Raw genomic sequence first — 26579 nt, 5'->3', positions numbered from 1 at the left:
CAGCTCAGTGTGATGGTTGCTAGAAATGAAACGTGACTATTCACTTAAAATCATAATGAATGGTGTTAGGCATGTACTTGTCCTAAGCTGAATTGCAGCTAGGGGTCTCTGTGTACATGTAGGAAGCAGCAAAATGTCAGGCTAAAATGTGTACCAGAACTCATTTGTCACATTCAGAAGTTGTGTCTGATAGTGCTTTGGAATGGATTTTTAGATTCCAGATAGGTAAAATACAGGCTTTGTGCTGCACGTACGCTTAGGCTTCCTCCTACTGACAGCTTTCCCTCGCACGTCTCTGCATTATGCATCTACCAGCACATAAAAGATTGTCATGTCATGATTTGCTTCCCTGGGATTTAAGATGCTCCTTCATGGGTTGCTTGGCAAGGAAGGACAGGGCATGGCTGTGGGGCTGAGTTTCCTGCACGGCAGCTACTGCCCTCTTGCTACTTTGCCTAGGAGTGTTTGCCCAGGGAGCAGCATTTAATGATAGGCAAAGAACTCAGATTTTAGCCCTCTGTTAGTGGTGCAGGCTCTCTCTTTTTGCAGGTCACTGTATCTTTCCAGCTGCAGAGCAGTTACCTGCATTGTGGTGACAGCGTGTCAGTCTCTGGGTAGGAGCAGTGATGCTTCTGTCAGAAAAGGAGCTGTCTTCAGCACAGTTTGGCTAATCAAAGTGTGGTATTAGCAACTTGGAACATTTTCAGCAATGAAATACGGCATAAGAAGTGATGTTCGCTTGTGTGAGAGAGGTGTACGGTACCCAAGTGATTTGCATGAGCGCAGGCAGCACAGCTGGGAACAGCTTCACCGTTCCCTAATCCTGAGGTCAGTGGGGGTATAAGAAAGACAGTCTTATGTGCTGTAATAGCGTCTGTATTTTCCAAATGGAAATTAAAAAGAATTGTTAAAAAGTGCCTGCAGTAGAAAATGTGATAAGCACCCAGGAGTGAACAGAGAAGACATGTAAATCTCCTGGATTGGTTCAGCCCCCAGTGGCTGAGATTTTTTAGATCAAAGAAATGGAGAGGAATATAGAAGTAGGAACATGACATCTCCCAAAATGTAACTGCTATAGTTTTTTTTTTTTCATTTTCACCAGAGCTGACTCACAATGGAGGGAATGGATTTTTTTTTCTTTTTTGCAGTTCTTTTTTTTTCTTCTCCATTATTTTTGGGTCAGAAGATTGTTAGTTTCTCTTTGAAGAATTTACTTTATAGCTTTCTGATGAGCTGCAGGTGGCTTGTGGAATCAGGGTGGCCATATATCCTTTACTATGACACTTTTTGCTGACTAAGAGCATCTTTTTAAAAATGAATTGGTTGATTAATGCGCATTCCTATTAACATCGTTAATTCTCAGCCTCCTTCATACGTGGAACTGACCTGCAAGAAACTTGCTCAAAAAAGAATCAAAAATTTCCCAACAGCGTAAGCTGAAATGGCAGCCTTCTCTCTGCTACACGTCATTTAGTACAAGGGAGCCATAAAACTTAGCAGAACTGGGTATTTCTCATTCTAAAATTAACAGCGTAAAAAACCTTTTATGTGTTATGTACGATTTAGCACATAATAGATTCAAGAGAAGTTATTCCTTTCACTGATGTGGTATGTATGTGGGAAAGTGCTGAAATGCAGAGGAGACGTGCCTGTCGTCACTGACCAGCTCTTGTGAAGTGCTTGGTGCTCTCATGGACTTCTCAAAGACAAAGGAAAGCTGAAGGCATGCTGCACTTTGCACAAGGCACTTAGCACGTCTAATCTAATCCAATCCATTTTTAATGTGGCTTTCACGTTGAAGCATCCTGCTGTATAGGAAATCAGCTACAGCAGCGTGATGTTATTGCTAATATTTTAGACGCAGGGAGGTTGCAATATACAAAGCCATGGGTCTTGCAGCAACTACCTGCTTTTATTCTTGATTAACAGTTATAGAAGGTAACAAGGTAGACAAATTTGTTTTGGTTTTCAGCATGCTAATATAATTTGAAATATTGACACTTTCAATTTACGAAAGCAGGGCGTCTTGTCCATCAGCAGAGTCTAGGCTTGACCCATCTTACGCTCACATCAACAGTACTTCTATTCTTGGCTTTGGGGCAATTTGTATCCTTGCTTCTGAGTCTTCTGAAGATGAAACCAAAGGACATGTATTTATAGGGGAAGATTGTGGCCGTACCATTGGACCTCTTCTGTTCGCACACCAAAGTCCATTTACAGCTTTACTTGGCTGCATTTCTTCTGTGGTCAAACGCTGCTCCCTATGTCCGTATAGTTGGGGCACGTTAGGTATGAGTGCCTCTGGATGTCCTCCTATTCTTGTGGGAGCACAGTAGTGAGAATAACAAATCCAAAAATGGGTTTCTTGCTCTGATTCAGTTCTGCTGCTTACTGGCCAAGAGGTGCAAAGGTTGCACATACAAGGAGCGATGCTACAAGTGCGTAGTTCTGATGTCCATGTGGCACGGCTTTGTCCTGAGGAGTTCCTGGTCTAAATGTGGTTCCTCCACTGCTTCGTGGTGCTCTGAAGGATAAGGAGAATAATGGAAACTTGGGTAACTGTGGAAGTTCTTGTCCTCACCTGATTGCTCATTAGTGTTTGAATAAGCTGCTTCTTCCTGCCTGCTTTACTGGTTGAAAAAAAAATAAAAAATAAAAATTGGGCTCACCCTGCATTAACTACAGCAAGCTGATCTGCAAGCTAGTTCCATAGAAAAAGAGGCCCCATTTTCCTTTTCCACATCAAAGCACACTAAGCTTCTTGTCCAAGCCTCATCAAAGGGATGATTTCAGCACATGTATTCCTTAGAAAATGACAGGAGGAACTAGGCAACAAAATTGAAATGAAACATTAATTTAAAAGAACACAAGCATCCTAATTGGAGATTTACTTTAACAGATTTCCCTCTGTCTGAAAAATGATGGCTGGGAGCATAATCAGGCTTTCAGCAGGCACCATCTCTGAATTGTTTGTAATAACTCTTAAATCCTTTCACTGCGATTTTAAAATGAATTTGGAAGCCATCATCCATGTGGGTAATCTGAGGGACCACATCTTGATCCTTTGCTCAGGAAAGATGTATTCATTAAAACTGCTAAAAACAACAGCGAACAGAAGGCATGTCAAGGTCACTGTGATATTCTTGTTCTGAAATTACTGCAGCAGGCTGTACAGCATATATATAAATCAGAGCCGGGCCAGCTAAGTTCCACTGACTCAGCTAACATTACACCAGGGATGAAGTGGCACAAGCTATCAGGGCTTTTTTGCGAGAAACCAAATAAAGTGTGTCTCCAGACCACGTTCATCTCATACCGCTGGATGAGATGCAAAATTAACATCCCAATCGCTCAGTGCTCAGGGTGCACTGTGGGTACAAAGAGCACTCCTTGTGGCTGAGGAGTGCGGGCTGGGACTGGCAGGCTGCACTCAGCAAAGAGAAGCTGCCCCTGAGCCCTCTACAAAGAAAATATTTCTCATTAATATTAACAAAAAATCCTCTGCCACATCCATCGGGTTAAATTCAAGACCGTATTGTGAATGTTTGAATATATCGCAGCTTACATGTGCAAAGACATCCCATCCTAATTCTTTCAGAATACCCTGATGATGGGCTTTGGAGTGTTTAAAGGCAAGAGATTAGAAGAGCCACATGTTGAGAGTGACAGGGAGACAGAGGCAGAAGCACGCAGTCTGCAGTGGAGGAGCGTTTATTAATAAAAAGAGACGTGCGTACAGTGCTGGCTGCTGGCAAGTGATGCGCTCCCGTGGAGTGGGTGGGAGTTTCCCAGGGAATTGAGTTCCATTTAATCCTGTTTATTATTTAATTAAAAGGCAGGGTAGTGGGAGGCCTGCGTCTCCTCTGGTGGAGCCCTGCACTTCTTAGTGCTCAGCTCCGTATCGTGAGGTACGAGGTGGAACACAGCTGCCAGGCAGTGTCCTGGATTTCAGGGCACAGGGACAACGCTGGGCTCACAGAGAGGATCTGCGTTACTGCGTGTTGCTGCTTCACTACTAGGGCTCAGGAGGAGAAAAGAGGGACGGCAGACAAAGGACTTTGCAGTGGACAGACAATGTAATGAGAACGGTGTTTGTACTGGAGGGCTGCTCTCAGAAGTCTCTGCTCTCGCTTTCCTTTTCCAGATTTATGCTGTGCAGCCTAAACTAAGCTCCTAATGACAAATCCGTTAGGACCACATGAGGAGGGGTCAGGGGAGAAACTATTTCCCTGGACTCTACAATGAAAACAGGAGAACTTGGCCTAGGCCTTTCGGATAGGCAGTAAATGATGGATGCTATGACAATATTTTTTCATAGCGTTAAGGGTCAGGATGCTTATTCTGAGACTTGGCCTGTTTCTATTTGAATCTCTGTATTTCCTTCAGGAAAATGCAATAAAATATCTGTGTTCTTTGGTCAGGTTCCTGATAAACTCAGGATCTGAAGAAGGCCAGAGTACAGGAGTTTCAGCGGAAGAAGTTACGGTATCTTCCTGCAAACATATCATTACTGCTACAAGCCCTTTAGTGAGGTTCTCTCTGTGTTAGTTTTTCATGTGTTTGAGCTTAGAAAGTGTGCAAAGGGATTGCTTTCTTGCTTAGTTCTTCAGTGTGCGGGAGAGTTTGTTGTGCTGCTTTTGTGTGCACGCTGTATGTCAGATCTGTGTTAAATCTGACGAGTCAGATTTAAGTATAAAATGTCTGTCAGAATGGAGTTCTTGGTGCTGACTGCTGTCTTTAGGTACAATTGGAATGCAAATACCATTAATAGGTGGTAATGATAGACCGATAGACCACGAGCTTGGTACACAGATCCATGATTTTTCAATTGAGTCACAGTGCAATGGTTCAGCCTCTGGGCTTTCTCAGCGCCTGCCTGAAAACCAGCTTTGCTGAAGATTGCCAGATTACACTGAGATGATGCAAGAGAGCGGGACAATGTGGTGAAAGGGACATATCTTAAATCCCCTCTGTTAATGAAGTTAGCAGCCCAAGAGGTACCTTCTGTTTGGGAGTGATGGGAGGGAGGTTGCAGACTTCTAAGGTAGCAGGGGTAGCCAGAAGAACTGTTTGAAGTTTGCTGTTTTTTGACATACACCACAAAGATACTGCGGGTGATCTCTTCTGTGTGTGTGTGGTGTATCTCTTTGCTTCCTGTACTGCACTAGCTGTCTGTTTCCAAACACAATGGAAACTGATGACTAATCAGCAAAGCCGGGGCTACCTTACAGGCTGTCTCTGCTTTTATTCACCCTCTTGAAAGAACATCTGGGACTCTTCTTCCAAAAGTGCTTTGATTTTTAGCTCAGGAGGAATGGGGGCAGGATGTTCTCTGTGAATCAACCCTAACCCCTGTTGGTCCGACAAAGCAAATCCCAAGTTTTTTGACCTTGTTGGCAAGTCTTTTCTGTTTATTCATGAATTTTACTGTGGTCGGGACATGGGAAAGATTTTGGCTTTACATGTTTGCACTGGAAAATGCTCCTGCTTTTGTTCATTCAAATGGAGAAAAGGTTTTTGTTCTGCTCCTTGTACTGGGAGTATAAGAGGAAACTGCCTGTATTTCCATTGCTGTCTCTACATTGCCATGGGAACAGATTTGAAGTGCTGCATCCATTAAGTCACTTAGTTGAAAAATGGCACAGTTTATTCATTCAAACTGCACTTTTGCCACCGCTCTGTGTATGTCTACATGGCACAATGTAGTTTTTGAGTTAGCTTGATCCCAGAAGCAATGTAGCTGCCTGGATTGCAGTTGCATATGATAGTTTGACTTGGGATAAATAACGCAGGCAGGGCATCATGCTAACATAGCTGTGCTGCCAACTCAGGCTTGTGTGAGACGATTCAGAAGTAGTTCAGGTGTACACACTGATAGACTGCTGCATTTTGTTGCACAGGATTTACGCATAAGACTTTTCATAGCACTTTGTGTTCAGTTACTATTTACTAGTGTGAAAAGGTAATGTCCTGCCCACTTTTCTGTTCATTTGAGGTTGGTTTTTGTTTCTGGAATACTAAATCAGGCTTAATGCTACTAGAACAAAGCTTTCAAGTGTAATTCTTCTGTAGTCTAGTAATTACCGCTTGTGAAGCATGGAAGAATCAGAGTGAGCAAGGCACAAATGGAGGCAAAATGAGGCCTCCATAAAGAAGAGCATTATTTGTATTCTTGACTGCACAATATTTTATTGCCAAAGAATTTCTAGGTATATGTTAATATGAAAAAAAATCAAAATTTTACGAAATTTAATTACTCTTTTTAGTAGTGTTCCTCCACACCCTTAAAACATACTTCAAGCATGAGTATCACAGAATGGTTTGGGTTGGAAGAGACCTTAAAAACGATCTCATTGCAACCCCCTGCCATGGGCAGGGATGTTTCCCACCAGACCAGGTTGCCCAAAGCCCCATTCAGCCTGGCCTTGAATAGAGGGGTGATCTTTGAGAGCATTCACACCTCAAATGAGACACCTTCACAGCCTTTAAATCTTGTCTGCAGCATCTGCCAAAAAGGGCTTTTTCTACGAGGAATCGCATCACCGTTTCAGGTTGTCTGTTTGAACAGACACGGAATGCAGAATGCCCATGACAGAAGTTTACAGGGGGAGATGTAAGTATTTGATAAGCGCTGTTAGCGTTCTGCTACTCGGCGTTTGTCACGCTTCCTGCTGTAGGTGTTTCAGATGAGATTGCTGGCTGAGTTCAAAAGGGCACCGGTTCTGCAGCCAGGTTGGAGAAGATGGGCTGCTAGCAAATTACAGTAAGTCACCAGGGGAGTAAGGCAAGGAAAGGAGGAGGAAAAGAGCAAAATTTTTTTTTTCCCCTTGCATTACTTTAAATAGCTCCCACTTTAATACCATCAGCTTTTCTCTAGCTGCCAGTAAATGTTATGTCTCTATCTCTTGGATGGACAGGTACAGATTAATTTCCAGATGCTTGCCAATGATAAATTATTTACAACTCTGCAGAGAACTAACTATTCTCTTAAAACTGTTTAAGCAGTTATTCGACAGTTCACGAAGAGGGAGCTGCGTACAAATAAGAAGCCCTGTGGTAGTAGATAAGTAGTGGAAAAACTTGCAGGAAGTTCACTATTATCCTAGGCAAGAACTTAAAAGACTAACCATGAAATAGCTGTTTAAGCACTCTTTCAGTCTGTGAAGAGTTGTGGTAGAGTCATTCACCGTACTTATTCTAGAGACTATGATGGGTTTTGAAGTGCAAGGAAGGGAATGGTTAAGTCTGAGCTTTGACTTTTTACAAACAAGGTGCAGGTTGGAGTGACAGTGGGCACGTGGTGCAAGTGTCTCCTTTGACAGCTCTCTGTAGTGGATTCTGTGTGTGGGGGGGGGAATTTGGTATCTGATGAACTGTTCTTCCTTTGGAATCTACTTGAATCGAGCTGATCCACAGCTGATATTTATCAATAGCATAACAGAGAACGAGCGTTCGGGATGTGTCTCAAGAGGTTTTATGGATTAAAATGAGAACTACCCAGTTATGTGTCTCAGTCATGTTAGTGGGACGAGTCCTGTGTGTTTTGCTTGGCAAGGGATGTAAAAGACAACCCAAGTGGGTTTTATGAATGTATTAGGAATAAGGAGGGGAGAGGAAAAAAAAAGGAAAACACAGATTCCCTGCTAAATAGGGGAAGAGAGAAAATGAGAAAATAATGGATGAAACAGGACTGGAGTAGTCAATGCCGCCTTTGTTTCTGTCTTCACCAAACAGTTAATTGTGATCAGATGCTTAATGAGATTAATTTTAATAAGGGGATAGATGTGTAGGCCAATGGAGGGAAAGAATAAGTTCTGTGTTTTCTAGTTAAAAGGCTTGGTTTAGAGTAAGTAAGGAGTCAACTGAAGTGATCTCTCAACTATTTGAGGCTATCCACAAGATTTCATGAATGATATCCCAAAGGAGGGGAGAAAAATGAGCACAGCAATTACCTTTACAGTGAAAAACTGTGGAAGAACTAGTGCACAGTGGAACAGTCAGTCAAATTTTGATTTCTGAAGGATTCTGAGCTTAAGACAATCAGGAGCCTTACCTTGACACACAATGTACACGTGGTACATCAGCTGAACTCCCAACAGGGTGGAAGCAGTACCTTTGGTATAGCTGAGAGCTTTGAAGTACTTTTAGGTAAAGTTTTTTTCTACCACTCCCAAATGCCATAAGCCAGCTAGGTGAGCAGGCCTGGAGGTCATTGCCTTAACATGTGCTCACACACACACTAAAAAGATGTTTTTTTAAGTTGTTCATGAGCCTGAGTGGTGTGCAGTGGCTTACTGTGAAACTGGTGGGAGGGCTTCTGGAGCTGGGGCAGACCAGATCTGTCGTGTACTCAGTTCTGGACAGCATTTTCCTTTAGCAACTTGGCTAATGGAGCAGCAAATGCAGTTACAACAATATTTGTTATGGCTCAAAATGAAGAAGAGGGTTATCAAACACTCTGAAGGATGGCATCAGAACAGAGGCTAAACTGGAAAGAAAGGCTCTATTTTTGGAAATCAAATATGTATGTATCACAAGTCTTTGGCTACTCAGGTGTGTGCCAGCTACACGACGCTGTTGCAAAAAGGCAAATATCATTGCAGAAGGTTGTAGGAGGAGTGTCAGATGTAATTATTCTGCTCACCTCTGTGCTGGTGAAGGCTCAGCTGGAATCCTACCTTCAGCTCTAGGCACCATGCTTCAAGAAAGAGTTTGAAAGAAATGAGAGAAGAGTAATGAGAACAGCAGGTGGTTCTCAAGACATGAGATGGGAGATAAATGACTATTATTCCTTCCCCCTCGAAGGAAAAAGGAATCACTTAAGTTGCAGCGAAGACTTGTAGAGGATTTCAGTGTTCTAATTGGATTCCTAATTGCTGCCTGAGCAGAGGAGTGTTTTAGGCAGAGATGGAGTTGTAGCCACAGCCTTGCTGCAGAACAGCCAAGCTGCTCATGGAGTAATTTGCAACATGTGGTAAGAAAACTGATTGGTGTTACTTTGCCTGCACACATTGAACTAAAGTTTCTGCAGTCCAGAATCTGTTTCCTGAGCCGTCCTGCAGTGCAGCTGGGGCAGTTGCCTCTGCTCCAGGGTTCCCATCTCTGGGCGTGGGACCTCGAGCAGTCCCTGGGGATGGGAATGGTATTCTCCTGGTGCTAGCTACGATGACTTCTGAGCTTTTTTTCCCACAAGCATTCCCTATTTTTTTTAAATGTCCTTCTAATGGTATCTGACTCTCTCCTCTAACACCTTTCTTTCCTCAGTGTTTTCCAAGTTTTTTTTTTCTTGGCCTGGCTTTGCCAGCTGTGCCACTGGTCCTCTTCTGCTGTGCAATTTCTTGCAACCACCAGAGGGCTTTCTCACAGCCCTGGGGCAAAGGGTGTCAGTGTGTGAAGCCAGCATCTGTTTTCTTACTGGCAATGGCGAAGTAATTGTCTAGGCCTTTTAGGTCAACCATTTACATGATGAAACAGAATGCAAGGTATATGGAAATCCATTTCATTGACACTTTAGTGGTCTTTTAAATTAGCCAAAGCCTGTGCAACTTACCTAGGGAAGATACAGTGATGTGTTTTTTTTTTTTTTTCCCATGGAAAGATCTTAGGGTTTTCTCACCTAAATCATTCTGTACAGTGTAAAACATGTTCTCTTACTGTTGAAATTGGACATATAGGGTTCGTAATATCTGTGATTTTTCAGGCAGTACCTGAATTCAAATGTATGTATTTAAACTGAAGAAGAACCTTGACAGTATTTATTTTACATACATATTTTAGTCTCACTTACCTATCCCTCTAGGCTAGGTAGACTGTTACTGTTATCTGAGGAGTTGCCATGGAAACAGTTTTACACTCTCCTTCCTTTTCAGTCTGTTTCTCTTAGCCAGTACCTGTCTCTTTAAAACTATGGCCATGCTAAAATGGAAGTAAAACCCTACAAATTAAATACCATTGTTACCAGGTGACACTGAGTGCAATAAATCTGTTGAAATCAATGAAACAGTTTCAGACGAAAAGGTGAGACCATGTCTCTAGGTTTTCAATCCTTCCTCTTCTCTTTTCCTTCCAAAATTAAATACAAAACTACTTTGAGGTCAAAGGCAGATATTTGGAAGTCAGAAGTTTTTCAAACGATGAATGGGCTCTTTTCATCCATGGTAGGTACATCTTCACCTTATTGCTGTCCCTGGGTAATGTCAGTGGTTTACAAGAACATAACCGAGATAAAGTATTTATGATTTTAAATTTTGAAGAGTCTTCAGTGAAGTCTTCAAGAGGAAGATGTTCCACTTGGACCCCATTTAAGTACTGGTGTGTGTGCGCGCTCCACATGGCAACCAGCTACAAAGGTCATTCACCGAATTGAAAAATGTATCAGAAATGTGGGGTTTTTATAATTTGTAGACATCAAAGCAATCATATACAGCAAAACACAGTGAGGAGGAAGTGGCTTGTCTTATTCTTAAAGCTCAAATTTCAATGGAGAAATCGGAGCTACAATGAAAGAATCAAGAAAGCTTCTATTCATGTGAACTTTTATCAGTGTCTGATGAAAGAGGCTCAGCAATACCCCCAGCAAAAGGTTGGGATTATGTGTTTGCAAAGTGAACTCCTGACTTTACGGGCTATTTGACAGAAAGGGGCTGTAGTCAAGGTAACCAAACAGAATGACGGGCATCAGTCCAGGCTGTGGTCAGTCTCGGGAGGACCGATATCCTTGCCTTAGGTTTACTGATTAGGCAGTGGTAGCCTGGCAGGTAGCTTTTAGAATATAGTGGTTGCTCTATTTGTTTCAAATGGTGACCAGGTACTGTATCAATGTGATTCTAAAATAGTACTTCGTGCAACTATTAACATGACTTAACAGACAGTGAGACACCACAAACAACCTTGATGGAATTTCCTTTTATCTCAGAAAAAAATCTAACACTTGTGAAATGGGTGGCTAATATGGGCTCAAAGTATGGAACACAGTCAGGAATATACATAAGAAAAAATGATTTAAGAGCAGGGGACAGAGTTGAAGATCAAAAGTGCTGAAGGACCGGAGATTGTTGGGATAGATATAGGGCAGGTGCCTTCAAGAATTGTTTAGGTTTCTGTGGTTGGCAGAATCGGTGGGTTAGGAGTAAGGACGGGATACGAACTGGCAGAGTCTGAGATGAATATACTGATGGGTCTAAAAGGGAGCTAGGGCTTCTAGTAAAAGGGACCTAGTGCTTCTAGGGCTCTTGGGCTGTGACAAGCATTGCTGGCGGTCAGGGATGGGGATATGGTCTGACTGTAGGGCTGTTGCTTGTCAATCTGGACCGCAGGTTTAGATCTGTGTTATAAAGACTTTCTAGATAAATGCAAAGCTTGGGCTGGATTTGGGATTGGAGATAGAGTTTTTAGGTACAGAAAGGCTGCTAGTTTGAGTTAAAAATCTTTACCTCATGCAGCCTTTTATGTGGGTAATATTTTATGCAGTCCAAATCATGTGGAGCCTATTGAGAGAGACTGAAGTTCAACAGATCATTCATGTCTTCTCAACTGCCGTGTCATGATGGTGCAAAAAAGAATATAAAATAAATCTCTGCCATCAGATATTTATTTCTGTTTCCTTTATGAATCCTTTAATTGCAACGTGACTTCCTGGTGGTGGGTCTGCGTGAACACGTGAGCTGCCCTGAAGTCTATTGATTTCACCTTGAATATCTCTAATTCTATAGTTACAGCTGACTTAATTTCTGCAAAAATCATCCTGTCATACCAAATCCTGTAGTGAGAGCGCAATGAGACAGAACTATGTTAAGAGCTATTCCCACACTTGGTGTGATGTAATGAGCTAAACATCTGCTAGATTTCAGTAGGCTTAGAATTGTGTTTGGGGTGGCACAACTTTATGGGCAAGATGATACAAGTTTTAAGGCTGTACTATGTGTTCCTCTGAAAAGGGGAATTAAAAATGACTAGTGCAATTAAAGCTTGTCAAAGTAATTACAAGAATAAGAGGAAATATGAGAGTTTATCTGCTTATGCATAGTATAAATGCCAAGAATAGGTAAGATAAACAGCAAATGCAAGAATTAGAATAATACTATAAAAATATCAGAGGATATATCATTAAATGAAGTTTCTTTCATCTTCTTCTGACTATGCCTATTCATTTAAACCTGTATTGTATTATAGAAGCTTCTTTGTATGGTTCAGTGTATCTCAATTAAGATTTTACTGCCCTGTCATAAAGCTTATCACAGGCTAAAAGTTTGCTTTTATTTCTCATTCTGTGAAGCCTGCCAAGTTCTGTATAAGCTGTCACTCACTGTATTACACTCGGTGGATGAATAGAAGTTTGTTCACAATGAAGTTGTCCCAAATTTCTCAGGGTTTTTTTAGACCGTTTGCAGTCTGTCCTATCTTCCTAAATCCCCTGCACAGAGCTTATGAGTTAGAAATGACTGCACTGCAGTGCACCAAAACACCAGACAATGGACCCGAAAAACCAGCAAGAACATCAATCATTCAGTAGGTATTTCTAGCAGCAGCCTCATTTTGGTCTCTTTTATACTTGTAACTTATAATGAAATGATGTCGCATGTTAATGACAACACAGAAGAACGGATTCGCCACTTTACATTGTAAATATGAAATGTCAGGATTTTTACTAAGAGTAATATCTCTTGGACCCAAGACAAAATCAAGAGTTAAGGTGTCAGTAATAGTTTCTTACACCTGTTGTCATAGCATCACTGCAGCGTTACCCATGATGTATTTGTGACACATGGCACAGAGGCATAGTGTCCACTTACAAAAGCCTAAACTACCGTGTGTAAGTGATTAAGAGAAGGGCCACTAACGAATGTCTGTTTGGTTTTCTGCAGGTAAGTACCTGGCAGAAAAGTTCACACCAGGTAGTAACTCGTTGTAGTGTCTCTATTTCTGAGATAAATGAGTTCATTCAGTAATGAACTATGGGCTCTGAATGTATAATGGAGGTGAGTTTGGTGCTAAATTGCACCAAGACGTTAAATTTGAGTAACAATTTAGAATATTCCTGGAGAAGTTGCATAACTATAAGAATACAAAAGATCAGAGGGTGTTTTTTCTTTAAAATGGCTCAAACAGGCTACTCATCCTCTATTTCTCTTCACTGAGATGTGAGTTCCCCAGCCCCATTTCCATGCTGCATATGCAAGAACAGGTTTAAAACAAAACTGTATTTCAGTGTGTATGTGTGTGGGGGGGGCGGCATTCAGCATTAGGGGAGGAAGAATTTGTGAGAGTGCAGCCGACATCTTTTGTGTGTCCTCCGTTAAGGCAGATGAGAATGTAAGGAATTAAATGTTTGGGTGACTTAAAGGATGAGCAGTCTTTCTCCTGATGCCGCAGTACCTTATTTCCTTTATCTTGAAAGGAGTCTTGTCTTGCGGACAAATGATGTTCCAGTTCTGTTCAGTTTTTTATTTGTTGTATTTGTTTTGGTGCTGTTTGCACATATACGATGGGGTGAAATTAATGCCAACTTAAGCCATTTGCAGTATTTCTTTAAATTCATTCTCTTTTCTCAGCAGTATGCAGAACCATGGGAAACAGCTCTTACTGGGATGTTTCAAACTGGTTATGAATACAGGAATTGAAACATGTATTTGCAAAGTAGCAAACTTCTATGTACCTTTTAAGCAGCACAACAGAAATAAAAAGCAGTGTTGTAAAGATGATTGCTGAAATTCTCTGAAGCTTTCCTGACATCTGTGTCTTGTCTCTATTGGATATCTTGGTATAAATCATTCTGCTTTCATCTGGAGGCATTGATTGTATTCATTTTGAGTACTGTAAATCAACCAGTTCTAGTTATCTGTATTTTTTATTTTTGTTTTTGGGGGGGGACATTGTCTTCGTGTCAGCATCTCTAGATTCAGGATAAAATTCCGGCCCTTCTGAAGTTAAGTGGGAGCTTTGACTTTAATGTCATTATATCCAAAATTTTCATATAGTGTTTTATGACTGTCCTTCTCTCATTATACTTAAATGCCATGAGGCACAGTCAGATGTCAGCTAAGAAAGTTCAGTTCAGCTGGAGTTTAGTAGTGTTTTGTTCTCAAACCAAGAAGGAAAATAATGTTTCAGTTGAGGGCTTACTATTTGTTTCCTTTACAAGGAAAGCCATGACTGTGTGGTGTTACGCATGTTCTGCAATATATGTACACACAGACAGCTTTACCACCTGTGTGAGCTGTTAACAAGGTACGGAGGAGCTGGGATAATTGTTGTATCCTGAATGCAAAGATGCAAGAGGGTATGGTACACCTTTTCTATTCTTCTATCACTTCTGTGATGATTTCTCAGAGTATGACCCTTGGCAAGTACTGCAGCAGACTGCTAAGATTCACAGGGCGATTAAAGGGCACAGTAAATAAGCAAATATTTAATTCTACAGATGCACTGCAAGCTTGCAATCCATGTTTTCACTAGCGCGCCACACTGAGCAATAGAAAACTACAGCAGTGTTCACAAAGAATTTCACAAATCATGGTCACAGTGAACAAATATTCTCAGCAGAATGAACCCTAAAAAAAAAAAAAAAAGGAGCAGTAACATTTCATACACACTCTTCCAGAACAAAACCATTGTCCTGTTGAATTTTATCTCCTGCTTCCAGTTTTAAATTCTTCAGTGTCTTCTCTCCCTGTATTCCTACTGGAGGAATTATTGGACAATTTATCATCATTTCTGTATTATTTCCCTTGTGAAAATCAAATGCCTGGTCACGGCCATAAAACGTGAGTATCTTATTTTTAAAACCGCCAGACATTTATGTGGGAACAAGAGCTGAAAATGAGCTGGAGAGAGAGCCCTGCTCAGTCCTTGGCCCTGGAGGCCTTCAGCGAGCTGCACAAAGCAGTGCATGGGGAACCACACACCGGCACACAAGATATTTGGGTTGAACTGGAGGGTTTGGCTTTTTAAGGTGCCCTGATTAAGCTGAAAGCCACACCGTTAAAATTACTTGTGGGAGGGAGAGGTAGGTTCATGTAGGTGAAGGATATTAACTCTCTGAGCTCAGGGGCTGGGGTTTCCTGGGCTTTTCCAAGCAGACAGCCTGTGCGTGGTGCTAAAGGGGTTATGGCTGGGCTGCAGCTTCCAGGTGCAGGAGTTATTGCCCAGGCTGGGCTCTGCTTCTGTGCTCGGCTCTCGGCGTTTGCCTCTGGTCCTGGTCCCAGGCAGGGGAGCAAGTGCTCTGCTCCGGCTGGGTCTGGGTCCAGGCAGAGCAGTGAGCCCAGGGAGGAGACATCTCTGCGATAGTTTGGCCTGAGGCAGGGGAAGGTTTGTGAACCGAAGTGATGCAGACAAAACCCCCAGGAGACCTATAATTATATGTAGCAGCATTGTGCTAAATTGAGACGGTGTTACACGGGGTAATGGCTGTCGTTTCTTCTCCTGGCCTGGAAGAGGGCTTTTAATGATCTGAGGGGATCATGTGTGTCAAAAAATCTGTATTTCTCATCCAGTAGCTACAGATCAATACGAATGCAATTATTTTTATTCTAATTAATGGTAATAATAAATGGGAGAACTGACTTTATCCTTATTTTCCTTGGGCTTTTATGCTTGTTGATTTAGGTTTTTAATAGCACTGATGTATCTAGAAGGAATTTGCAGAGAGTTTCCATCCATGTATTAGTTGACAGGACTGACAAATAATATTTGTAGCTCTATTTCTTTGGGGATATAAAACTTCTTTAAAAGAAAGATGATTCTGTGAAAACTGTTGATCTTGTATATGTTACTGCATCCTAATTTCTGAGCTTTTTTTATATTTCCACAAATACCATAACTTAAAATCTTGTTACTTAAAAAGTTGCAATTTTTTAACAGTTTGTTTGGTTTTACAACACTTTTAAAGAAACTTTTAAAAAAAAAAAAGATAAAGCTTGTCAAAAATTAAAGTTGTAATGATATATTCTGGAAATTTGATAAGTAATACTTTCAAAATTAAAAACACTTAGTGAAGGTAAGTTTACTTTTTATGGCATCCAATTCTTTTGTGAAAAATTTTAGATAGCAGCACTGACTATCATAATAATCTTTGATAGGTATGGTTCATTTTGTCTTACAGACTTCACTAACAACTGTAATACTAAAAGTAATTGTGTTCGTGGAATAACAACAATGGCAACAGATAAAAACATTCTGAATAACTAAGGGATGATGGAAATAATTGCCATTAGGTGTTACCTTTCATTTGTGCCTCAGGAACACTGAATTTCATTAGTACTAATTCTTTGTGCTAAAAATTAGGACAAAAATGGTTCTACTTTTAACACTAGGACTCTGACGATTGCGTTTGGCTGTTTGTAAGGTGTATTTCTGCAAGATGTGCTCCTGTATTATTGGGCTACGGAAACAAGGGTTTAAAGTGCAGTCTTTGAGGACTACTGTGAATAGGTTTTCAATATATTATATATCTTTAAAGCTCTGAGATGAGAAAGATGATGCATCTTAAATTGATTAGAGAACATCTTTTACAGTTAGAGATGCTGCATGACCACTGAGTTGCGCATAAATCTCATTTCTTTTTGGCAATGATTTTTATATGCTGGTTGATTTATGTTCTGAGGTGGATGCCAAGAGACGAGCACCATAAATCACGAAAATGGAACAGGCTAATATGCAATAGCTAGTTACAAAATTCATACTTGGTATTAGATGAAATAAAGTGTAAATATTCAGGAGATGATCGAGTGTGTTAATCTCCAGAGTTAATCCAGCTCTGCGTGCAGAGACTTGACAAGACAACGGTGCTGGTTCCTTAGGGCACTGGAACCTTGGGGCCAAGTCTTTCCCCCTGTCGCGTTAATGGCCACTGGGCATGGCTGACGCCAAGGTCTCACCTTGGGTCATGATCCTTCCCCCAAAATCCAGAATGCTTTAATAGAAGGAGCGGAAAGATGCTTCAATCCAACTACCCAGCGGAAAACAGGGAGCAGAGCATTAGGAAGGAGGCTTTGCACAGAGGCTGTGTGCAGCAGAATTGTTATGTAGCGCGGTGACATTATCCTGTAGCAGTTGGTAGTCTGGGGGGTCTTTCCCGGGTACGTTGTAGGAGCCTTTTTGCTGGCAGGCAAAATTTTCTTTCCTGCCCACAGTCCTGGGTTATATTTATTAGGGAGCTGGCTGAGGGGCAAAGCTTTAAAAACCCAGCAGACTGTGTTCGCTGGAAGTCCAACAAGTAGTACAAGCCGGCAAATATTTGTACGCAAGAGTTTATATGAGCTTTTTAGTGCCTGTGTAAGTGACGGGGGGGCATCTCCCTCTCTTTTTCTGGTGGGGATAAGGAAGATTGAAATGGCAGCTGAATACTGAATATGAAAACATGTCATGGGCAAACAAGCCTACAGGGTATAGGATTTATCAAATTGTGCAGCTGGTATAGAAGAGCACTTAATAAACCTCATGGACAGAAAACTCTACAGAGTAGAAACACAATCAAAGAAAGTCCTGGGGTTTCCAATTGAATTTTGAGAGATTATTGAGGAGACTGAGGCTCCTCATAAGTCTGGCAAGTTGCAGATAGCTGATGCTCAAGAGGAGCATCATCTCTAAATTGGACACCCTTTTATGAGGAAGTTAATAAATAGAATGTGACTGTGAGGAAGGGGGATGGAGAAATCAGCCAGTGCAGGAAAACAGAGCCAAATGGCATGGAAGGGGGAAAGACTACCAGTAGTAGATGATGGAGCCTCAGTGAGGAACAGCCAGTCAGTCTTGAGGCAAACAGAGGAAGGAATGAGGGGATTTCTGGGAGGAAATGTTTGTGAAAGATACCAGAGAGGATGGTGGAGTCGGATGTAGTGTTAAGTGGTGTAATAACCTATTAGATTGTAAGGAAAATAAGTACAATTTCTAGTTGTGCAATAACAGAAGTGTTTAATTTCTCAGAAATATTTTGGAAAAACAGAAGGCAGAGCTGAGATGCTCCTGGACGTGATGGGAATTCGGTCTTGATATCAAATCGTTGGTGAACCAACAAGAGGTAAAAATTTTGGAGATCAGCCTGCACAGAGTCATTGCAAAAGAGTTTTGTTCAGTTGTAAGGCAGGCAAAGGTGGGCATAAAACTGAGGCTGGGATTTGAGAAAGACAAGTGCTGGGATGCCTATGGTTTTAGTGCTGTTTACAAAACTGAGGAGCACAAAGATCCGAGCATGGAGACTGAAAATAGACACATGCTGAAACTTTAATTCTAGGCAGATGTAAAGAAAGTGCTGGGAAATGAGACCAGTTCCTCTTAACGAGTGAGAACTTAAAGCAGGGCATTAGGAGTAAGCAAAGAAAGGAGAAGGGCTGTAAACCTGGCTGCGATGGATCTTGCACAGTCAGCTGTGGTACAGAGGCATAATCACAAAGAGCTAAGAGGCCCTGTTGTGTACAGTAGCTCAAGAAAAATCTGTAAAAGTCCAATTCTGAATGACCATTTGACACAGTTTTTAAAAAACGTTGATGGCATCCTTTAGGATAACCTAAATAATCTTTACTGTATCATACGGAACGAACTACCAAATGAAATTGTATGGCAGGTAAGAAGGGTGTTTAATCAATGTGTAAATAGGGAGATCTCTGCCTGGAGTTCTCAGACATTCAGAAAGGAAAGGTGGGAAGCATGTGCACAAGCATAGGCATGCTGTTCTGAACTCTAAAACTATGCAAAGTCTTGGATTTTGAAAGAAAACTATTTAATGACATGGAGGCAAACCTGAATTTGGAATAGCAGTAGAAGCAGATAGAAGATTTTATGTAGCTGTCCGGTGTGAGCAATCCTTTTATAAGGTGGTCATTCGTGCTGTACTTCCTGCTATACCCATGTTATCTCTAAGACGAGTGTCCAATACTTCACCGTAGAAGCCCCCAGTACTTTATACCTCAAATTAAGGCTGCCTCAAATCTGTGCTGTGCAAATTGTATCTGCTGGACTCCTGCCAGCTCTCTTGTCACATCTTGCTCTCTCTAGCGTTAGGGCTCTTCTCAGGGCATAACCTGAAGACTAGTAGCGACTTGAAACACGCCAGGCACAAAAGAGTATTTGTAAGACGGAGGAGAGGGATTTTCTTTGAATGATAAGTTTTCAGATGATAGGTGTGGGAAACATCTCCCTTTCTCTTTTATTTATAACCATTTAATTCCCACCATTGGATCTGTGGGCTCTGTGCCAGTAGATATATATTTTAGATGTATGCCATTGCAAATGTCTTGGCCACTAAATGAATGACAAATATGCCGAGCACTCCTTGCGAACAGCTCTAAGCGTGCTTTCTGCGTGTGGCTCTCTCTGGCTGACCTTGCTGAGGAGACCTGCTAGTCGGCATGGGAGCCCTTTGGAAGAGCACGAGACAAACAATTACAGGTTTATGCGCCTAACCTTACTGGCAGGCAGTATCCTGGAGGCATTTATAAGACGTGAGATCACAAAACATCTGGAGAAGCATCAGCTGACAAAAGCCAGCTAGCATTGATTCATAAGGAATGAATTCAGTCTGACAAATCTGGAAATGGAGACAAATGGGAAAAGCCGATTGGCAGCTTGAAAAGACTTGGTGAGGAGTTGCAATATTGATGTTACATGTACAGATTTGCAAGTACATCCGTAGAAATTGCTTTAGTAGCCATGCTTAGATAAGAAGACAGGCACTTGCTCTGCAGGTTTCTTTATACAAAGTCTTTAATTAGCCTTTAATTAAATTAAGTCTTTAATTTGTCTTTAATCCATAGCTGATCTGTGCTCAGTGGGTTCTGATCCCTCCGCTTGAAGCACGGCATTTCTAAGAGGACCCTATGAGAAAACCTAAGAAGCAAAGACAGAATGAAGACAGTCTGATCTTAATTCTTTAGTGGAACAGAGCCCTTGTGGACAGGTGCTTTTGGTATACAATATCAAATAATCGATTACTATTCTGCAACCTGGAAACAACTTCATGTTGGTGATCCAAGTGTGTACGCTTGCAGCAGGGCTGATAATAACATCGTTGTTCATTAGTTTGGGTAAGTAACTGGTACTGTACTGCAGGGGATTAACTCTACCTACCTACCTGCTATTTTCCCTTCCTCGCAGAGGCTATAGGAGGGGAAGAAAGGGATCGGGGGTTCCTGGAGGCTGCAGACAATGCAGTTGACCACCTATTCTGGCTGCTTATCACAGGCTGTAGCTTACTGAATGCGTTGAGATCCATAGAGATTTAATCTTTGTGTGTAAATGAATTAGTGTGACCTATTTTATCTTGTAGCTGTTTGTTTGGAATTATGCTGTGTATAAACCACTGATATTTCTGTGCAGAGTTATTACATAGGAGCTACTGAAACGATCTGCTTGTCTTATAAGAACCCAGTGTCTCCCTATAGGTTTTTGCAGATGTATTCATTATGTTGACTCCTTGATTGTTACGCTTGTGACTTCATTCTTTCCCCAGCCTAGTGCATGATTTTGAGCAAGATTTGGTGTAGCCCTCAAGTCAGTGCAGGTTATTTAGGACAGAAACCAAATGAGTGCAAATAGATATCTCCTTTCTAATTTCACCATTGACAGACACCTGGGAGCCTGAGCTGAAGCCAGTGAGAAACTCCTAACTCCCAGCTGTGGCCCTAGGTCAGGAAAGTACTCAAGCATGTATTTAGCTGTAGGTAGATGCCTCAGTCCTGCTTATTTTCACACATTCTAAGATTCATTTTAAATATATATCTTCTAATTGTAGTTGCTTTCCTCAAGCAACTTTATAAATGCTCATGTCGGAGCTTCAATTCCACTTCCATTCCTGGAGGAGAGCAGAGTTCTAGTCTTACATCTGTCAACGTTATCTATCATTTGAGGGATGCCTCCCAGTGGAGGCATCTGAAAACAGAACATGATGCTTTTTTTCTTTCTGTGAAAGATGAAGTCTCTGCTATAATGATGAAGTTTCTTCCATAAATTATAATAAAACAGTACATCTTTCCTTTTTTTTCCTCCCCCCTCTCTCTCTCTCTCTCACAGAGAGTGCCTATTGCAGATGGCTAGCATAGTTTTTGACACAGGAGGAAGCTTACGATGATGCTGTGCAGAGAGATAGAAGTAGTTTTATACCACACAGCTTTATATTTCTTCTTAAAGTCTGCATGCATCAGCGTTGGATAAAGCACTTTTCCATACATGCCTCTGAAGGGTGGTGTTTGAGGATGAATGTATTTTCCCAAATGATTAAGAGCCAGTGTTTGCAAAGCACTTCATTATCTTTGGATGGGCAAGGATGCAAATTTGGAGTACTGACAATGATTGCTTTGGAATGCTTACGCACAGCTATTGTATGCAAACTGCGTAAAACAGCAAGTCAGCCTATTGCTCAGGTAAGAGTGTAATTTAGATTTTTTTCAGATGATGTCATAACTTTATTCTTGTCTTGGCAAAACCACTTGCAGAAGGCAAAACACTTTGCACATTAAAGCTGTTTGCTAGGTGTCAGATCTGACCACGTTAAGGCCAATCCTGCAAACCATTACTATCAAGCATAATACTTCCCAGTAATTCTGACTGGCCAGTGACCCGGGTCTATGTCACCTGTATATATACACAGACACATGCTTTATTTGTGCTGAAATCTATGGCACAATGCCTCCTATTTCAGCAGCTCACATCCCTCCGTGTTTTGTTGGATTTATTGCTGGTTAAACTTCTGTTTCTCTATTTATTTTCTACTTCATTATCTTTTCTTTTTATGAAGAAATGGATTTAATTTTGTGCCATCACTTATACTTTCTGTCAAAAAGGCAGAAATGTCATCTTTATACTGCGGGAAGCTAACATAGTTCTACAAAAACAGAGCCAAAACAATCATATGCTGATAAATAGAAACCTACACTACCTCATGGACAAATAACTCCAATCTGGATTTCTTCCCCCAAATGGGAAATGTTCCTGCAAGTGAGACCAGGCAAAAATCATGTGATGAATTATAAATGTGAAGTGCTAGTAAACCACTCAGTTACGTGCTATAAAATTAAATAGGAAATATATAGACATGAAGGTTCTTTAAAATGCGTATGCAAGTGCCATGATTCTATTATGGGTACAGGAAGATGAGAACTGATTAGAAACTTAATATTTTATACTTTTAAAAACAAAATGTGGTCAAATGTTTTAACTTGGTTTTATCTTTATTTTATTTTTTTGGGGGGCGGGGAGGATATTAAAAATGCAAGACTTCTACATAAGCAGCTGAACTAACTGATATGCAGAGAAACCAAATCGGGCAGCCATCATAGATGGAGCCCTTTTACTTTACAGATGCCGGTAAATCAACGTTGTTCAGTGTCAATCAGGATCCATCTCCAAATCCACTCTCTAGAGGACTCAGTGCCACTAGTACATGTGTCTGTCTTATACATTTGGCACACTACTGTTACCGATGCATATACTTCTTACTGTACACTTTTATAATCATGCGGCTCCAAAATCACTGATAAATTCAATATTGCACAACCAAGGTCAACTCATGTTTAAACACATCTCAGTCAGATGTAGGATCTGCATTTAGAAAGAGGCGTGTCAGAAATACAAACACAGATACTAGTAAAAAAAAAAAAAAAAAAAAAAACAAAAAGGGTAGCTCTTTCCAAGGAAGTTTTTCCTGAGATGCATAATGTGATATTTCCATAGAGATAAAAAATGTGCGAACTGTGGAGTGGACTCTCAATTTCTTGATGAGCAAAGGTAAAGACTGACTGTCTGGGAGATACTCCCCAACCAAATGCAGTTTGCTGACTGTACGCAGAATTGAGAGAGTGAAATCATGTTTGTTATTATTATCACTTTATTTTTAATGCAGGTGTTAGACGAGATGATCTAATGGTCCCTTCTGGCCTCCGGCTAAGTGTAGCCTCCCCTTGACAATGTTTGTGGAGCTTGCTCAAACGTTTTTTACCAGGCCTTTGGGGAAGGAGGTTCCTAATGGGGAAGAACTTTATAGAGCAGAAAAGTGTTCACCAGTGGAAATATTTGCTGTTGGCAGTTTTTTTTTTTTTTTTTGGGGTGTGTGTGTGTGTGTGTGGGGAGGAGAAGGGGAGCTTTGCCAAGGTTTTCATTTGAAATGTCTTTTAAATTTTCATTAAAGGTGCCTATGGCAATACTCAGGCACGTCTTTGTATATTTAGCTCTGGAAAAAAAAAAAAAAAGTAGTAGCTTTTTTCTTTTTTTCTTTTTTATTCTCCAAGGCAGAGAAACAAGAGTGCACATATTACTTCATGGCAGAGGTAAATTTCAACTCGTATTTGTAAGTCTCAGGAAAAAAATAGGGGGATGTGACTAGCATCTGTCTCATGTCACCTTTCTTGGAAGCAATGCTTTCCAGCTTTGCTAAATTCATCCATCTCTTGAGCAAACTGTCAGAGATTTAGAGAATCAGAGTTGTGCTTTTGTTAGCTCTGGTTCACCTAAGAGGACTGTGGGCTCCCTTTTGGAAATCATAGCCATTATTTAAAAGCAGGCCTTGCTACCTTTATAAAAGTAGCACAATGTAATGGTGTGATTTGTAACCATGGATAAGTCATCAAATATCCAACCTGCCAGACAAGCAAGGTATTAGGCAGTCCATTGTACAGGTTATGCGCAGTCGCCAGCTGGCTTTGTGGCTGCAAAGCAATCTGGAAAACTTAGGACGGCTTGTGGGTGGAACACTGACAAAATGTTTGCAAGCCTTTTGCACAGTTTAGCCATTTATAATTTAGAAATGATAACAGCTTTTGGGGAAAATACTTCGCTTATGACCCGCCGCATTCAGTATGATGCTTAGAGCAGAGGGCGGTGCACGGAGCCATGCTGTGTGGCACAATCTGTCACTGAGCTGCATGAATAATGCCCAAGTGAGCCCTTTGTCCCTGGCCACAACAGAGACAACTGGCTCTCTGGGTGTAGGTGCTGCTGGGGTGGATTGTCCTCCGAGGAGACAGATGTCACTGACGGCTGATATGCAGCGGGCAGTGCGGCTTGTGGGCTTACAATAGCTGCAACATCCAAAGGCCATATGTAGTGATCTCATTAGTTTCTTGGTTGCCTCCTGCACAGGCTGTTGGAAATGTTTAAAAGTGCAAGTTCAAAAGGGAAAGTAATGTATCATGTTTGGATTTTCTCCCTCAGTCATGCAAAGCAAACAGAGAACCTGCTGAGTTTGGAAGCAAGAAGTTGTAACGACTAGGGTATATCTTAATTGTGGGTCTGTTAAATGGCTTAGCTTTACACTGTATTGCATTACTCCCACAGTCAAACAGTCCAAAAAGATATTGAAGACATGCAAAGTCCTTTGGGTATTTTCAACCTGAGATATTTATTCACTCGGTTCTGTTTCATTGCCCAGCAGATGTTTATCTTTTGTGAGGAATGTAAGGAAGACATCTGTGGAATTCCTTGGATGTTCAGCTATGGATACAGCTGTGAAGAAAAACACATGATGTGTGTAATGTTTTATTGTGTTCCTTTTAGTTTTATTTTCTCCTTTCTCGGCTTACGATGAGTATTGGAGGCATAGCCACGTTCTACATCTCACTCTGGTGTGGTTGTTCACCTCTAACCTACATTGACAACGTTGGGAAAACCTTTTGATTTTGGCACTGAGCAGCACTTTGCATCATCTTTGCTCCCTTTTTTTGCCAATGGGAAGTTCCTTTCCAGTCCACTCCTTGATATTTCATTTTAACTACAATTTCCCACCCTCTCAGTAGAGGCTGCTTTTGCCTGAACTGGGCAGGCCTTTTACAGCGAGCACCAAGTGGGGAGGTATTCCTGGGCAAGGCTTTTTACAGGACAACAGCTTTGTTTTCAGAAGGATATATTCGATTACAATTGCCAGCTTTGAAACCACAGTAGACCATTTAAATTTTAGGTTATAGCAGCTTGTGTTTGTTTTAGGTTTATTTCTTATCTGCGACTGAATATCTTTAAAAATGATGCAAAGTAAAATTAGCCCCATCCTATAAAACAAAAATGTCAATAAAATCATTTCTAATCTTAGCCGTACTACAAATTTACAAACTCTTTAACGCAAATGCAAAGTGTTGAAAAGTGTGAACAGATATGCATTGCTTAGTGGTAGCTACAGTTATAACTAGCATGAATAGCAGTCTGTAAGGATTCTTCTGTTTTCACTTCGTTGTCCTGCTCTCAGATGGTTTCCTTTTTGGGTGTAAAAGTTAGTCTGAAAACCTGATTTTTGGATTCAAAACTCAGCTGTTCCTGAGGGAGGAGGACGGTTGAATTATTAATAGCTGATGTCCAGTTCAGCCTTTTTCCTCAGCTTTGCTGTCTTCGCAGTTCAAAGTTCAGAGTCACCGTGATCCTTATTGCCTTGCATCTAAAATCTATCAGCATAGTCCCGTATCCTTCTTTTTGTTTTCCACAGACTGTCTTTTCAGGAGGGAGCATTAATGCCTTCTACCTACCCTACAGTGCTTTGTGTTTCCTTTATTTCCGAATGAAAATGTCCGTGTAGACTGAGTTTAGAATTAGTAGAGGGAAATGGTGTGGCCATAGTGAAATATGACAAATATTTCTACACCTGCCGTTTTAATTACTCCTGCAAACGTTATACCTGTGAATCTAAACTGGGGTTGCAGACCACACTGGGGTGGCTTTGAAGACCTTTGCACTAGTGGAAACTTCTGAATTTTGTGTCTGACTAGCAGAATGTAGCATAATGTGTGTTGTTGTGGTCTCACCTTGAGTACTACGTGCGGTTTTGTGCACCGCAACATAAGAAGGACATAAAACTATTAGAGCATCCCAAGGAGGGCTATGAAGATGGTGAAGGGTCTAGAGAGGAAGACATCTGAGGAGTGGCTGAGGTCCACGGGTTTGTTTGGCCCAGAGCAGAGCAGGCCGAGGAGAGGCCTCATGGCGGCCTGCAGCTCCCTCACGAGGGGAGCGGAGGGGCAGGCGCTGAGCTCTGCTCTCTGGGGACAGCGACAGGACCCGAGGGAACGGCACGGAGCTGGGACAGGGGAGGGTCAGGCTGGGGGTTAGGGAAAGGTTCTGCACCCAGAGGGTGGTCGGGCACTTCCCAAGGATGTGTTCATGGCACTGAGCCTGCCAGAGTTCATGAAGTGTTTGGATAACGCTCTCAGACATAGGGCCTGGTTTTGGGTGGTCCTGTGTGGAGCCAGGAGTTGGACTCGATGACCCTTGTGGGTCCCTTCCAACTCAGACACTACAGAATCACAGAATATCCCAAAACCTGAGGGCCAGTGGAGCCTTGTTTCTTCCAAGTGGTGGTAACTGAGGTTGGAGTCACATCCCTTGTGTATCTGTAGATTTCCAGTGGGATATCCCAGAGCAGCACATTAAGATTGGTTGCAGTATTAGTCATTTTCTGGCTGCTCTTCCCCTTCAAAAAAAAAAAAAAAAAGCCATTATCTATGCCCATGACGTGAGAATAAATACTTTTATGTAAATATTTTCCAAATGAAATTACTCATTATTAATACAGATAGTTATGAAGGCAAATACAAACAACGTGTCAGCAAAAAATCTAATTATTAAAGAATTTAGTCCACAAGCCACATAATGATTCATAGAGCACCTGATTT

The 26579-nt window shown here is 41.4% G+C and overlaps 1 protein-coding gene across 2 annotated transcripts in view; it reads left to right on the top strand.

Annotated features, from left to right (window-relative positions):
• Positions 1-26579, top strand: part of NCKAP5 (NCK associated protein 5) — a 438779-nt gene that overhangs the window by 1895 nt on the left and 410305 nt on the right. The gene's annotated exons all lie outside the window — the stretch shown is intronic.

Source organism: Anser cygnoides, chromosome 6, assembly GCF_040182565.1.
Source record: "Anser cygnoides isolate HZ-2024a breed goose chromosome 6, Taihu_goose_T2T_genome, whole genome shotgun sequence".
Classification (NCBI taxonomy): Eukaryota; Metazoa; Chordata; class Aves; order Anseriformes; family Anatidae; genus Anser; species Anser cygnoides.
This window is presented reverse-complemented; position numbering and strand designations above follow the sequence as displayed.